This window comes from Schistocerca piceifrons, chromosome X (genome assembly GCF_021461385.2).
Source record: "Schistocerca piceifrons isolate TAMUIC-IGC-003096 chromosome X, iqSchPice1.1, whole genome shotgun sequence".
In the NCBI taxonomy this organism is placed as follows: Eukaryota; Metazoa; Arthropoda; class Insecta; order Orthoptera; family Acrididae; genus Schistocerca; species Schistocerca piceifrons.
Window position 1 is genome coordinate 271422121 of NC_060149.1, and position 13086 is coordinate 271435206.

General features: G+C 35.1%; 1 protein-coding gene across 1 annotated transcript in view; it reads right to left on the minus strand.

The window, feature by feature from the left end:
• The window catches only part of LOC124722304 (ecdysone-induced protein 74EF-like), a 237050-nt gene that overhangs the window by 44234 nt on the left and 179730 nt on the right, over positions 1-13086 (minus strand). The window lies entirely within an intron of this gene.

A 13086-nucleotide genomic window follows, 5' to 3' on the forward strand; every position in this document is an offset into this window, starting at 1 on the left:
TTTTAGTTCAGTTGGTCATTATGATGCTGTTCATATCTTAACAGCAATTACTGCTGAAGAAAACTTGAAGCTTGGTCAATTTAGTGTTAGAACTGCACTTTTGTATGAAAACTTTGATGCAGAAATATATATGACTCATGACAGGTGTGTCATTTGGAGCTGTTCAGCTGGAGGATCATTAATGCATCTGATGTGCTAATCATCCAGATCTTGCTTATACTGTTTCAAAAGTTGCTAAATCAATGGCTAATCCCACTTCTTCTGACTGGACCACCATAAGATGCATTTTCAGGTGTCCTTATGGTACCTCAGGCTTGGATTTATTCACCACTTCTTCTGGTGGTAAACTTTGTTTCTATACTGATGCTGACTTCACATGCAATTCTAAAACAAGACAATTAATAATGGTTTTGTCTCAGTGAACAGCAACATGGCTATATTATGGATGTCTTAACTGCAGAAATCAGTCACACTATGCACCACTGATGCAGAGTTCATTACTGCCAGTGAAGGAGCCCAGGAATTGGTACGATTAATCAACTGTTGCTGGAGATTAGCGGGAAAAGGGGTATGTCCATATTATTCATTGCTAATACAAACACCACTAAATTAGTGAAAAATCCAGAATTCCACAAATGTTCTAAGACCACTGATGTACATTATTATTTTGTGCATGATCTCTATCACCATGGGGATATCAATGTAGACTATGTGCATTCTAAAAATTAGCTTGGGGACATGTTTACAAAGCCTTTAAACTCAAACAAATTTAGAGCAATGCGTACTAAGATAGGACTTTGTAACAGATGTCTTCCATTCCCTTATTATTTTGTTTTTCTTGCTGGAAAATATTTTGCTCACCACAGACAGATCTAGAGGAAAGTACTGAAGTAAATAAAGCAAACTTTATGTATTTTATTCCCTCCTACTGTAGCACCTAGCTTTGTGTTCTGTGAAACCTGTCAACTTTAAAAGTGTATATTCTTTGTTTTATTTATGCTTTGCCTCAATATGATGTTTATGTGTATCGATGTTTTTTCACTATTAACATCACCATTCTTAAGTGCTGTGTTCTATTCTTGCTACAAAATATATCCTTAGTTCACCACACCAGAAAGATTATTTAAAAGGATTATAACAAGGGAAGAAACATGAAGACAATATTCTGGAATGGGAAAAGGAAGGAAAGAGGTGTGGATGAAGAAAATACTACAATCTTCATACAGCCATCCTGATTTATGTTTTCTGTAGTTTCCTTAAATAATTTCAAGCCAATGCCTAGGTGGTTCCTACTATAACGCCAGTGCTAACCATCCATTCACCCTTGTAATTCTAGGCCTGTAAGACTTTAAATGTCTGTATAAGTGAATTACTTTATTTTTGTTGTTCTCAGTCACAATCCAAAGACATATCCAATATCCTTGTAAAAGAGATATATGGATAAATATTACTACTACTACTACTATTAGAATTGGACAGGACATGGAAAGATCTAAGTTAAAACAAGGATCCTACAGCAGAAACATTCCCTCAGAACTATTAACTTCCTTGAGAGAACCAACCATGACAGAGCTATTGCACCTGGTATGTAGGCTTTATAAGACAAGGAAAATACTCTCAGACGTCAAGAACAATTTCAAAACAAGGCAGGTGCAAACAGATATGAGTGTTACTGAAACATCAGTTTAATCAGTGATTGGAAAATACTGACAGAAATTATCTACAGAAGGGTGAAACAACTTGTGAAATTGGACCTGCAGGATGATCAGTTTGGGCTCCAGACAAATGTGAGAACACACAAAGCAATACTGATCCTATGACGTAGCTTAGAACATGGACTGCTTATGCAAATTTTGAATTTTTTTTCACAAAGTTGACTGGAATATACTCTTTGAAATTCTGAAGGTAGCAAGAGTAAAATACAAGGAGTGGTAGGTTCTCTACCCTCTTGCACACAATACAGACTTATATATAAGAATCAGTGGTCATAAAATCGAGGCTGTATTTGAGAACAGAGTGAGACAGGTTTAGCCTAGCCTGTCCCTCATGTTATTCAAAGTGCCCACTGAGTAAGCAGTAAAGAAGACCAAGGAGGAATTTGGAAGGGACATTGAAGTTTGCAGAGAATCAATGAAATCTGTAGGTTTGCTGATGACGTTGTAATTCTGTTGGCACAGGACTTGGACAATCACATAAAGGGAATGGACAATGCTTTGGAAAGAGGCAAAAAAAGTGTATTCTCCTTAAATCATGCAGTCCTGAGGAATAAGATTAGGGAATGACACCATAAAAGTAGTAGATGAGTTTTCCAATTTGGGCTACAAAATAAGTAACAATAGTTGAATTTAAGAAAGTATAACATGCAGACTGGCAATAGCAAGAAAAACTTCCCTGGCAAAAAAAAAAAAAAAAGAAAAGAATGGTAGCATATAATTAAAGTTCAGTGTTGGGAATTCTTCTATGAAAGTATTTTTCTGGAGTGTAGGGTAAAATAGAAGCTCTTTATGGTATTAAAGGACGCTGAACATTAAATGGGTAGGTCATGTAGCTAAGGAAGAGGCACTCTATTTAAATGGGGAAAAAGAGCTTTATGGCATAAATTCAAGTAAAGAAGGAATAGTTTGATGGGACACACAGTGAGACACCAAGGAACAGTTAATCTAGCAATAGAGGAAAAAGTGTGGTTGAAGGATTATAGAAGGAGACCAATGCTTAAATACAGTAAGCAGTTTCAATTGGATACAGTTTGATGCAGTTATGCAAAGATGAAGATACATGTAGAGGATAGATTAGTATAGAAAGGTGCATCAAACTACTCTTTTGACTGGAGACCACAACAAAAATAATAGCAAATGAAGCTGTCACAAATGTTATACCAGTATGAATTACTCAGGTACACAGTTGGAAACTGTATATCAAAAGACTGAGATACTCTACATATAAATATCTGTAGATCACAACTACCGACTGCACATTGACAAAAGATAATTATTAGATTCTTAAATGTGAAGATCAAATAAATAGGAATCTTTCTTCACATATTACACATATAAATGAAAATAAATAATATTTATTACAGTTAAAGATATAATTAGCTTAAACTGAGCACGAACGGGTAAGAAAGCAGCCAGGACTTGTTCAGGGAATCATCTAGGCCTCTGTAAAATGTATTTATAAGAAACCATCAAAAATTAAACAATGGAAAGTCCAGGATGGAATAATGACAATATTATGAGAAGGATAGATTGCTATGGCCCATATAGTGGAAATGTTGAGTCACAGACAGGCACAACAAAAAGACTGCTAAACAAGCAAACTTTCAGCCAGAAAGCCTTGTTCTGAATTAGACGACACACACACACACACACACACACACACACACACACACAAACACACACACACAGATATACATTCATGTAAACACAACTTTCACACACATGACCACCATTTCCGGGTGTCAAGGCCTCGGCAGCAAGAGATGGCAGTCATGCGTGTGAGAGTTGCATTTGCTTGAATACATACGTGTGTGTGTGTGTGTGTGTGTGTGTGTGTGTGTGTGTGTGTGTGTGTGTGTTGTTTAATTCAGAAGAAAGCTGTTTGACCAAAAGTTTACTTGCTTCACAGTCTTTTTGTTGTGCCTGTCTGCAACTCATTTCCACTATATGGTGGGTAGAGTCTAACGTTTCCATAACATTGTCATTAAATCATCGAAAATTTAATTGAAGAACACTAGATGGTAATTTAAACTCTGTTACTTATGAATTTGAGTCCTATGTCTTCTTTAAAATTGTGCTAGCTAGCTCAGTTTTAATATTGTAAGAACTGTGTGATAATAAATTTATGACTAATACATCAATGAAAATAATCGATTTTTTAAAATTGAGCTAAAAACATTGGGGAGAGATAATTGTGGATTAATGCAAAAGAAAATATAAATGCTCCAGAGAGAATTAAAAAAACTAAAAGGCAATTTGTGTGAATCATTCAAAGAATGAAAAGACAAATAGGAGGAACATCATATCAAAAATGTATTATGAACTGTAACAAAATTCATAAAATTAAAAGTAAACTTCAGAACAGCCTTACAATTGTTAAATCAGGAATTTGTGACTTGAGCATTTCTGTCAGATCAGAGCAGAAACAGTCAAATGTTCAGCTGGAAGTTGGTTTATAAGTACAGAAATGTACTGTAATTAATGTAGAAAACCTTGATGTATCTGATGTAGTTAAAAAAGTTGATGTTGTAATTATTTACTGCAATGAATGTGTAGAAATCAATGTTTTGAATGTAGCAGATGGCATTGGTGATGAGTGAAACCATCCAAAATATCTTGTGTGTAAGGAATCTGTTTGGGATAGACTATCTAACTTTTGTAAGCAATTGCAATTTGACTGATCAGAGAGACATCAAAAAGAATTCTGTAACCAGTTTAAAAATAATTTGAAACAACTTTGTGGTAGTGTGATAAATTATGCCAATTTATGTGAAATATTTGATACTGATGGGAAATTTTGTAAGTTGAATCTGTCAGTTACATTAAGGAAAAAAGGAAGTAAAATGTGTGACAGGGGAGCTATTTCTTATGTTCAAAAGTTAGACAGTTTTGTTTTGACAGTTGCTTTAAGGAAAAGGCTAACAGTAAAATGTAAAAGCAAGGTTATGTATAGTCACAAGAGTGTAATGGAAAAAGTAACTGAGGCTATGTTAATTAAGAGAGCTGAAACCCACTAGATAGACTAATGTGTGACAGAGAAACAATAGTGATGTATAACTACACATGTTTGTCTCCAAGAAAGAACTAAAAGACTTTTTCAACTGATGAAACATGCATAATGGAATAATGACAATATTATGAAAAGCATAGATAGCTACTCAGCATATAGTGATATAGTGGAGATGTTGTGTTGCAGACAGGCACAACATAAAGACTGCTAAACAAGTAAGCTTTCAGCCAAAAGGCCTTCTTCTGAATTAGGCAAGTGTCAGTGGCTACTGAAGCCAGAGTCTGGCCTTGGCAGTGAGGGACAGTGGTCATGTGTGTGGAGTTGTGTTTGAATGTATCTGTGTGTTTATGTTGTCTAATTGAGAAGGAGGCCTTTTGGCTGAAGGCTTACTTGTTTACCATTCTTTTTATTGTGCCTGTCTGTGACTAAAAGACTTATTCGTTGATTTATTACTGAATGAACTTTTAACTTTTGCTATGATTATGTTATGCTAAGATTTATTCTGCACTATGAACACTACTGACTGATGATTTTTCTAGTGATTATTTGATTTATGTCTATCTTAGTGCTAGGATTTCTGTTGTTCTTTTTCATTTAACTTTAGTCTAGGATATGCCTTTTACTAGGAAGTATGATTTGTTATGTGGACTGACTTAGAGACCACCTGTGTTATTCAGTGGCTAGTACAAGGAATTATGTTGCATTATAATGACTCAATGCTCTGATAACTATGTTGTGATTCATATTTTGGTGCTTTGAACTGAATTACACTGTGTTTACTAAGAAGTTGCACGTATGTTTAATTTTGCTGTAATACTGAGGGTCTATTTTGTATAAATCCTCAGAGAGACATAAACACTTTGTATGCTATTTTCATGTCATGCACAAGGCCTCAGAGTGTTGTAGTGCTGTTTCTGTTTTCATTTTCTGTGCTGCATCTCTCTTCATCCAGCCTGTCTATCCATCAAAGCTAATTCATACTGCCAACTGCTATCCATTTTCTATTAGTTTGTAGTCAAAAGTTAGCTATGCTACCATTTACTTTTGCAGATCAATACAATGTATCTTAAATGTTATTAAAGATTTTCAAATACATAATGTTTAACTAATAATTAATTTTGTGGAAATTTTGCTGTAAGGATATTTGAGTTTGTTGATACAATATGATCAAATTATCATTAAAGAATTTGTAAACATTATGTTTAGTTAATGAAAGCCAAACTATTTATTTATTTGAGGTAGAATACAAATATGGTACATACTGTCACAAACAAATGAAAGAAAGAATTACCAAGCTACACTACTGTTGACAACAATTTTGCAACTTCAGTTGTACCTGGTTTAGAAATTCAGGCACTGAACTGAACATCAGCACTCCAGAGCAAAATCCAAATGGATGTTTGTGAAGTTATTTGAAGATTTTTCAAGTTACTATCTTTTTAGTTGAAGTGAGGTATCTTTTGCACTGTAATTGTGCTTTGTGTTGGTTGTCAGTATGTTTCGCTACTTATTTAGGTTAAATTTAACTAATTATCATGTTACATTTGTGAAATTGTATTTATGGTGAAACATGTTAATGGGAAGAGGGAGGGGTCAGACTTGTTGTTTCTACAGTCAAGATATAGTTATGAAGCCAGCCTATATTATCCCTTCCTATGTCATAGTAGAAGTGTTATCAAACTTAAAGGAAGTAATTAATAAGTAGGTAGAACAACTGTTACTAATCATCTACATCTACACTCTGAAAACCACTGTGAAGTACATGGCAGAGGGTATTTCCCATTGTACCAGTTCCAGGGTTTTTTCTCATTCCATTCAAATATGGAGTGCAGGAAGGATGAATTTTTAAATGCCTCCATATATGCTGTCATTAACATGGTCTTATCCACACGATCCCTGTAGGAGCCATATTTAGAGGGTTCTAGTATATTCCCAGACTCATCATTTAAAGCCAATTCTTGAAACTTCATAAGTAGGCTCAGTCAGGAGAGTTTACATCTGTCCTCAAGTATCTGGCAGTTCCATTGTTTCAAAATTTGTAACATGCTCCCACAGGTCAAACAAACCTGTGACCATCCATGCTGCCCTTCTCTGTATACATTCAATATCTGCTGTTAGTCCTATCTGGTAGGGGTCCTACACACTTGAGCAGTATTCTATGATGTGTTGCAAAGCGATTTGTATGCAATCTCCTTCCTAGATTGATTGCATTTCCCTACTATTGTACCAATAAACTATAGTTTGCTGCCGGTTTTATCCACAAATGAGGCCTATGTGATTGTTCCATTGCATGTCCATATTTTGGTCAACTGCTACCAAAAATGCATATAAGGACATAAGAATATAAACATGAAAACGTTGTGCATGTGACAATGTCTAGGTGATACTATCACAAATAAACACACCAACTAATACAAAGCTTTGTTTATTAGGATTATGGTAGACAAGCAGCAAAACACACTAGTCAGTTCCCTGATATAAGACATTGTTCCACAGGGTCAACGAAACCCTCTCAGAGACAACAAAGGCAGCTTCTGATGTATTGAACATTGCACATGTGGTCTCATGATTCAGTTTGAATACAAACTCAGTCTGAGTCAACATGCTGAAAGTAAAGTGTTTGAACAGCATAAAGTTGTGTGGCACTGTTTGTGATTTTGGGGAAAAGTTTTACAAAACTGACAGGAAAATATAATTTTGTAAGATATGTGAAGTTAAAGTTAGTACAGAAAAGTGTTTTAATGTGCAAAAACACTGTAATACTACCAAACACAGTAGCTGTGTGAAGAGAAGTGCTCAAAATGACAAACACTGTTATTTTTAGCAGACAACCATGCAATCATTCTTCAGGGACGTGTGTGAGATGATGGTCACTCACAATATTCCATTGGAGAAGCTGAAGTATCAACACTTCAGACAGTTCTTGGAGAAATACACAACACATCCACTTCAAGATAAATCTAAATTCAGAAATAACTATTTATCTGTGTGCTAAGAGGAGGTGCTCAACAAAATATGAATTAGTGCTGCTGATCAAAAGGTCTGGGTGTCTATAAATAAAATCACCAATTTGGGTGGACGTTATGATACAAATGTTGTTGTTGGTGGTGTTCTGAAAGTTGAGAGACCTGGAGAAATGTTCCTCCTAACATATGAAACTCTCATGAGAGTAAACAGTTCGACAATTGCTATTTTGTTTGACAACTATATGAAGCCAATGTGGCCAGATGATGTGCACAGAGACGACATTTTGCTGCCACTAATAGATGGTGCTTCATACATGGTTAAAGCCACCATGGGGCTTCAGATTCTCTACCAAATCATGGTGTATGTCACTTGCCTTGCACATGCATTACACAGAGTTGCAGAAGAGCTACAATCAAATTAACCAGAGCTAGACACATTAATTTCCTGTGGCAAGAAAATCTATGTTAAAGCTCTGCTAGAGGTGCATAAATTCAATCAACAAGTGTCTTCACTGCCCGTCCTCCCTCAGCCTGTTCTTACACAATGGGGTTTTCGATTTAACTATGGCAAAATAAAGACAATCTTTTGTGAGCTTGAGAGTCATGAATCAAGTGCTATCAAAATTGTGAAAGAGGTCTTTACAGATGACTTGTCCGGAAATTTCACATACATAAATGCCAAATTTTCAGGGACATCAAAAGTCATCACATGACTGGAAGCTGCTGGTACTCAAGTGTGTGACAATCTGGAAATTGCGTAACATGGAGTGAGTTGGGTTTAGCTCATGGTTATGCGGTTGACAAAGTGACAACAAATTGCAAAGTGTTCTCCAGTAGAATCATGGATATTATGCAATGTACAAAATTAGTGTCATTTTTTCTGGGAATATCACAACATTTGAAGGAAATAAACCAAAGCTGGCCTGCAGTGAGCCCGCCACCTTCAGATATGCTTCTATGATGTTCTGTGATGTGGAAAGGAGCGTTCTGGGCTCAAAACTATCCTCAGCAACAACTGTCGGTCTTTGAAAATGGAAAACTGGAAAATGCACCTTGTGATCCAGTGCAATTCTGCAGAAACTGAAAACTGACAAACATGATAACTATTTTGGAATAGTTTAAATAAGTGGTGGGCAGTAGAAAAGCAGTTTTATTGCTTGGATAGGTGGTGGTGTTTTCACTGTATTTCATTTTTTCTCAGACTCCTGCAGATATCTCAAAAATAAATGTTGCTTAGTTTCAAACACTGCAAAAAATAAGTACTATACTCACATTTTGTTCAAAAGTGAGTTTTGTATTACATGGCATATAAAAAAGCTAACAAGGATATTTTTAAATAAAATTTATAAAGACATATTTTATTATGCAAGATCAGATTTTCCAAGTTTTAGATCATAAATGCTTGCATGTTTCACTGTGTTTAGATCATTAAGATCAGGGCACTAATGTTTATAGTATGTTTGGGGTACTTACAAGCAAACTGTTTCCTCTGTAGTGTTTGGTTAAATCAAGAGCTGAGCCTGGTGGTCAATACACGAATCCAATTATAATTGTATCCCCAACCTTGATACTGAATCGTGCCCAACTAATTTCACATGCAGCTTCTATTTCTGTCTCATTGCATTTGAGTTTCTGATCTATTGTGACAAATACACTACCTCTATTTCCCTCATTGAATTGAGTTTCTTGTCTACTGTGACAAATACACCACCTTCATTTCCCATAGAGACACAAGCCTATCTGGTGGTAAACAGAATGTCAGAACATGATGCACAGTGAGTCACATTATTCAACATAGCAGAGAATGGTCCAGTATGACATATCAAGGGTACCATGAAATTTTCCACACAGGAAGAATGCACCAAAAGAAATGCACTATCAAGATTTTAGCTGCTAAGGTGGATTGCAAGTGTTTGAAAAAAAAGTTAAAGCTTCACATTTTTGCCGCATGAAGAATTACTTGTAATGGAGGTTTGTACAGCCCTTCTTGCCTAGTGCGTAATGCGCAAATAAGCAGACACAGCCATTACATGAGGACAGTGCCACACAGTGCAAAGTGCAAAGTGCACATCCATGTATTTTAAGCACTTAAACCCTAATGAACATGTCTCACATCATTAATTTTTTTGAATAACTTTCAGGTAATATCAACAGCTAAACTCTTGCAGATTTCTTACACAAGTGACTAGCTGAGAGAAGAAAAGCAAGGCAGTGTATGATGCTACATTACAGGTAATTTGTTGACATTAAGTATGTTATAACAATTCCTGTAGCACAGTCCTTATGATAATTTTTAAATAATGTACATTTTGCTAACAATGAAACAGTTCCTTGTTTATTTCCTGTAATTGTCAGAAAAATGAAAATAAGCATTTTCCTTACATCAGGCACACTTGACAAAATATTAATGCATTCAGGCACTCCACAGAAATTACTAGTTTTATTTAGACAGAACTGGAATGGAGTAAGAGATGGTCATGGAAGTTGTTCTGCATATTGTGCTGTGTACCAGGCAGACACGATAAAATTTGTAAAATGTGCTGATGGAAACTGACAATGCATAAATGACTGAAGTTCAACAATACTTTTCCACTGATAAACCTGAAGTGACAGAGCTATCAGAAATTATATTGTCCAACAATTTTTCTGAAAAATGCTTTACACACTAGAAAAATTGTTTTATCAAGAGGTTGAATCACACAATTAGTTCCAGATCGAATCTGAATTATATTAGCAGTCTTTTTGTCTTCTTCCTAAAGACAAAAGTGTCATTATGTCCAGTCCAAGAGTCCAACAAAAGCACTGAATTATTTTGTTCAAGTGGTAAGAAGGCGTTTGAGATGTGACATCAAAATTTACTCTTTCCCATGTTCTACAGATTTTGCTATGTAGATTACAAGGTTTTTGCAAGCAAACATTCATTTTTTTAAAATTTTTGCTCTAATTTGCCTTGATGTTCCTCAGGTCAGAGACAAAGCTGCAGAAATAGTAATCCAGTGATACTTATCAGTGGTATAATTGTATATGAATGTGTTGTAGTGTTCACTGACTGCACAAGAAACTCTGTCTTTTTTCACTTGAAATGGTAATGTGCAGTTTGAATGCAGGTATGCAGCTCTTGCACAAAACCTGATTGATTGGTTTTATGCATAGTATTTTAAGAGAAAACAAGAAACTTAATTTTTATGTCAGCTGTGGATTCCTCTATGGTATTCACAAAAATGTAGGAAAAGACAGATTGCTATTTAGCATAAAGAAGACATGTTAAGTTTCAGATAGACATGTATTACCTGTTAATGACATGTTGACTTGAGGTAAACTTCATAATTTCTCAACTTTCTTTTTGCATAATTTCCTGAATCTGTTTTATCAGATTGAAAAAGCCTGAAAATCAATATGTTCATCTCACTGGTAATTCAGAGTGCTCTATCTCATAGACATTCCTCGGTAACAGTGCATTGACACCACAAGCAGTTCAAAATGTTTCAAGTAGTTTTTCTTTAACTCTTTTGAGAGTTTCATTTTGGTGCAACTGTAATCACGAGATTATAGTACCTCGCAGGGGAACAATAATCGATGTCTAGCAAGCAAAGAGAGAAATCAAAGAAAGCTTTGCTGATGGATTTAAGTACCAGTACTCATAAGGTGGGACTAAAGAAAGTAAGATTTATCTTTGCTTTCATCAATATTTTGCTACGACAATTTATTTATATTTTCTGGATGAGTACTCAACATATATATTGATAATGTGAATTCAGATAGATTGTTGCTCATCACACAGAGGAAGGGTTGAGCAGCAAACAGGCCTCAGTGCCCAGAGAAAAAAAAGGGGCCATGTGTGTCATTTGGTCAAGTGAGTATCAAATTAAAGAAATGGCTAGTAATGTTACTGAGAAAGCTGTGTTTCTTATGCTAATTTTCTTCATTTTGTTTTTTAGTAGATGAAAAAAGGATCCTTTCTAATAATGCCTTATTGCCATTTTAAGCTACAATGAAAGATACAAGACAGGAAAAAGACATTTTAGCCTTTGAAAAGGAGTCTATTAACAATCCAGGTTTACAGTGAAAGACATTTGATGATGAGGGTACAGACAAAGCAGCAATTAGAATTCTGCTTTCAGGTACTTTCATCAAAGAGATTAAAATCTTCAGTTGCTCAACAGTTTTGTAATACATGGTAGTTAACACAAAATATAGAAAGCAAGCAAAAATATTAAACAATATTTCCCACTCATTAAAGTTTACTTCCAAAAGTTAGAAGAAATTTTTAATGTGTTTCCACTACCATTTTCTGTTGACATGCACAATGTGGAAAATAAATTACAGTTAGAACTACTAGATTCCTGTTAGGATTTTCTTTAGCCTAAATTTCCTTGGCTTCACAAGCTTACAGCTATGGTTATGTCTACCTTCATATTCATGAACAGGTGTGCCTTCTGTTGATTCATATAAAGCATAAATTTAAAAGTGATAAAGTGAGTGCAGTTAAACGCTCTTTTTCTTACACTGGTAACTTGTGTAAAATTACCATGCATGCTTACACATCTATAAGCCTTGTGGGTGAGTGTGGTACAGCAGGAAGTTTCAAAGGTTAAGAGTTGTGAATCATGTAATTTAAATGAACGGAAAGTACAAGATGGAAGGAAAATATTTATTTGATAATAAATCATTACTCACTGAATAGAGCCTCTACCATATCCCTATCACATGTCCCTTCTGGAACCAACTCTCTGAAGAAAGAATTTGCCTAAAAGATCAGCTAGTAGTAATCCTGTAGTTTTGTTTAACAAGGATGCTTTTCTGTGCAATCTATAGCAATAAATAAAATAGCCTCAGGTTGAGTTACAGTGTTACAAGAGTAACTGCATGATCAGTTTTGAAACTTCATGTCTCATTTTCGTATGTACCTGAGCACATAATTTTTTAAAAAAATATTTTTTTAAACACTATGTATGTCAGTAGATATGCAACATAATGTACATTTCTTGTGTGCTAACCATTCTACCTGTCTTAAAGTTGGGTTAGAGATCTGTGCTACATCCTTATATATGGGAAATATAATTGTTAATAGCAAATGCCAACACTAATTCAACAGTGTAATGTAATTCCACAATGTTATCACTCAGTTTCCAGGATATAATGGCGCTTTGGGTCACAAAAGATAGTGGTTGTGAATATAGGAACTACTACATTCTCGAGACATTCCCACGGGAGAATATTAAATATATTCACTTTTCCATGTATAACCTTTGAGGATACGTAGTTAAACCTCAGTGTACTTCTTCAATTAATATTTACTAATGGTCAGTATAAAGGCTGTTGTCAGTGCCATACCATTTTTTTACAATGTTTAGTGACACAAACATTGAAAGATAGTAAATATAATTCAACTAGT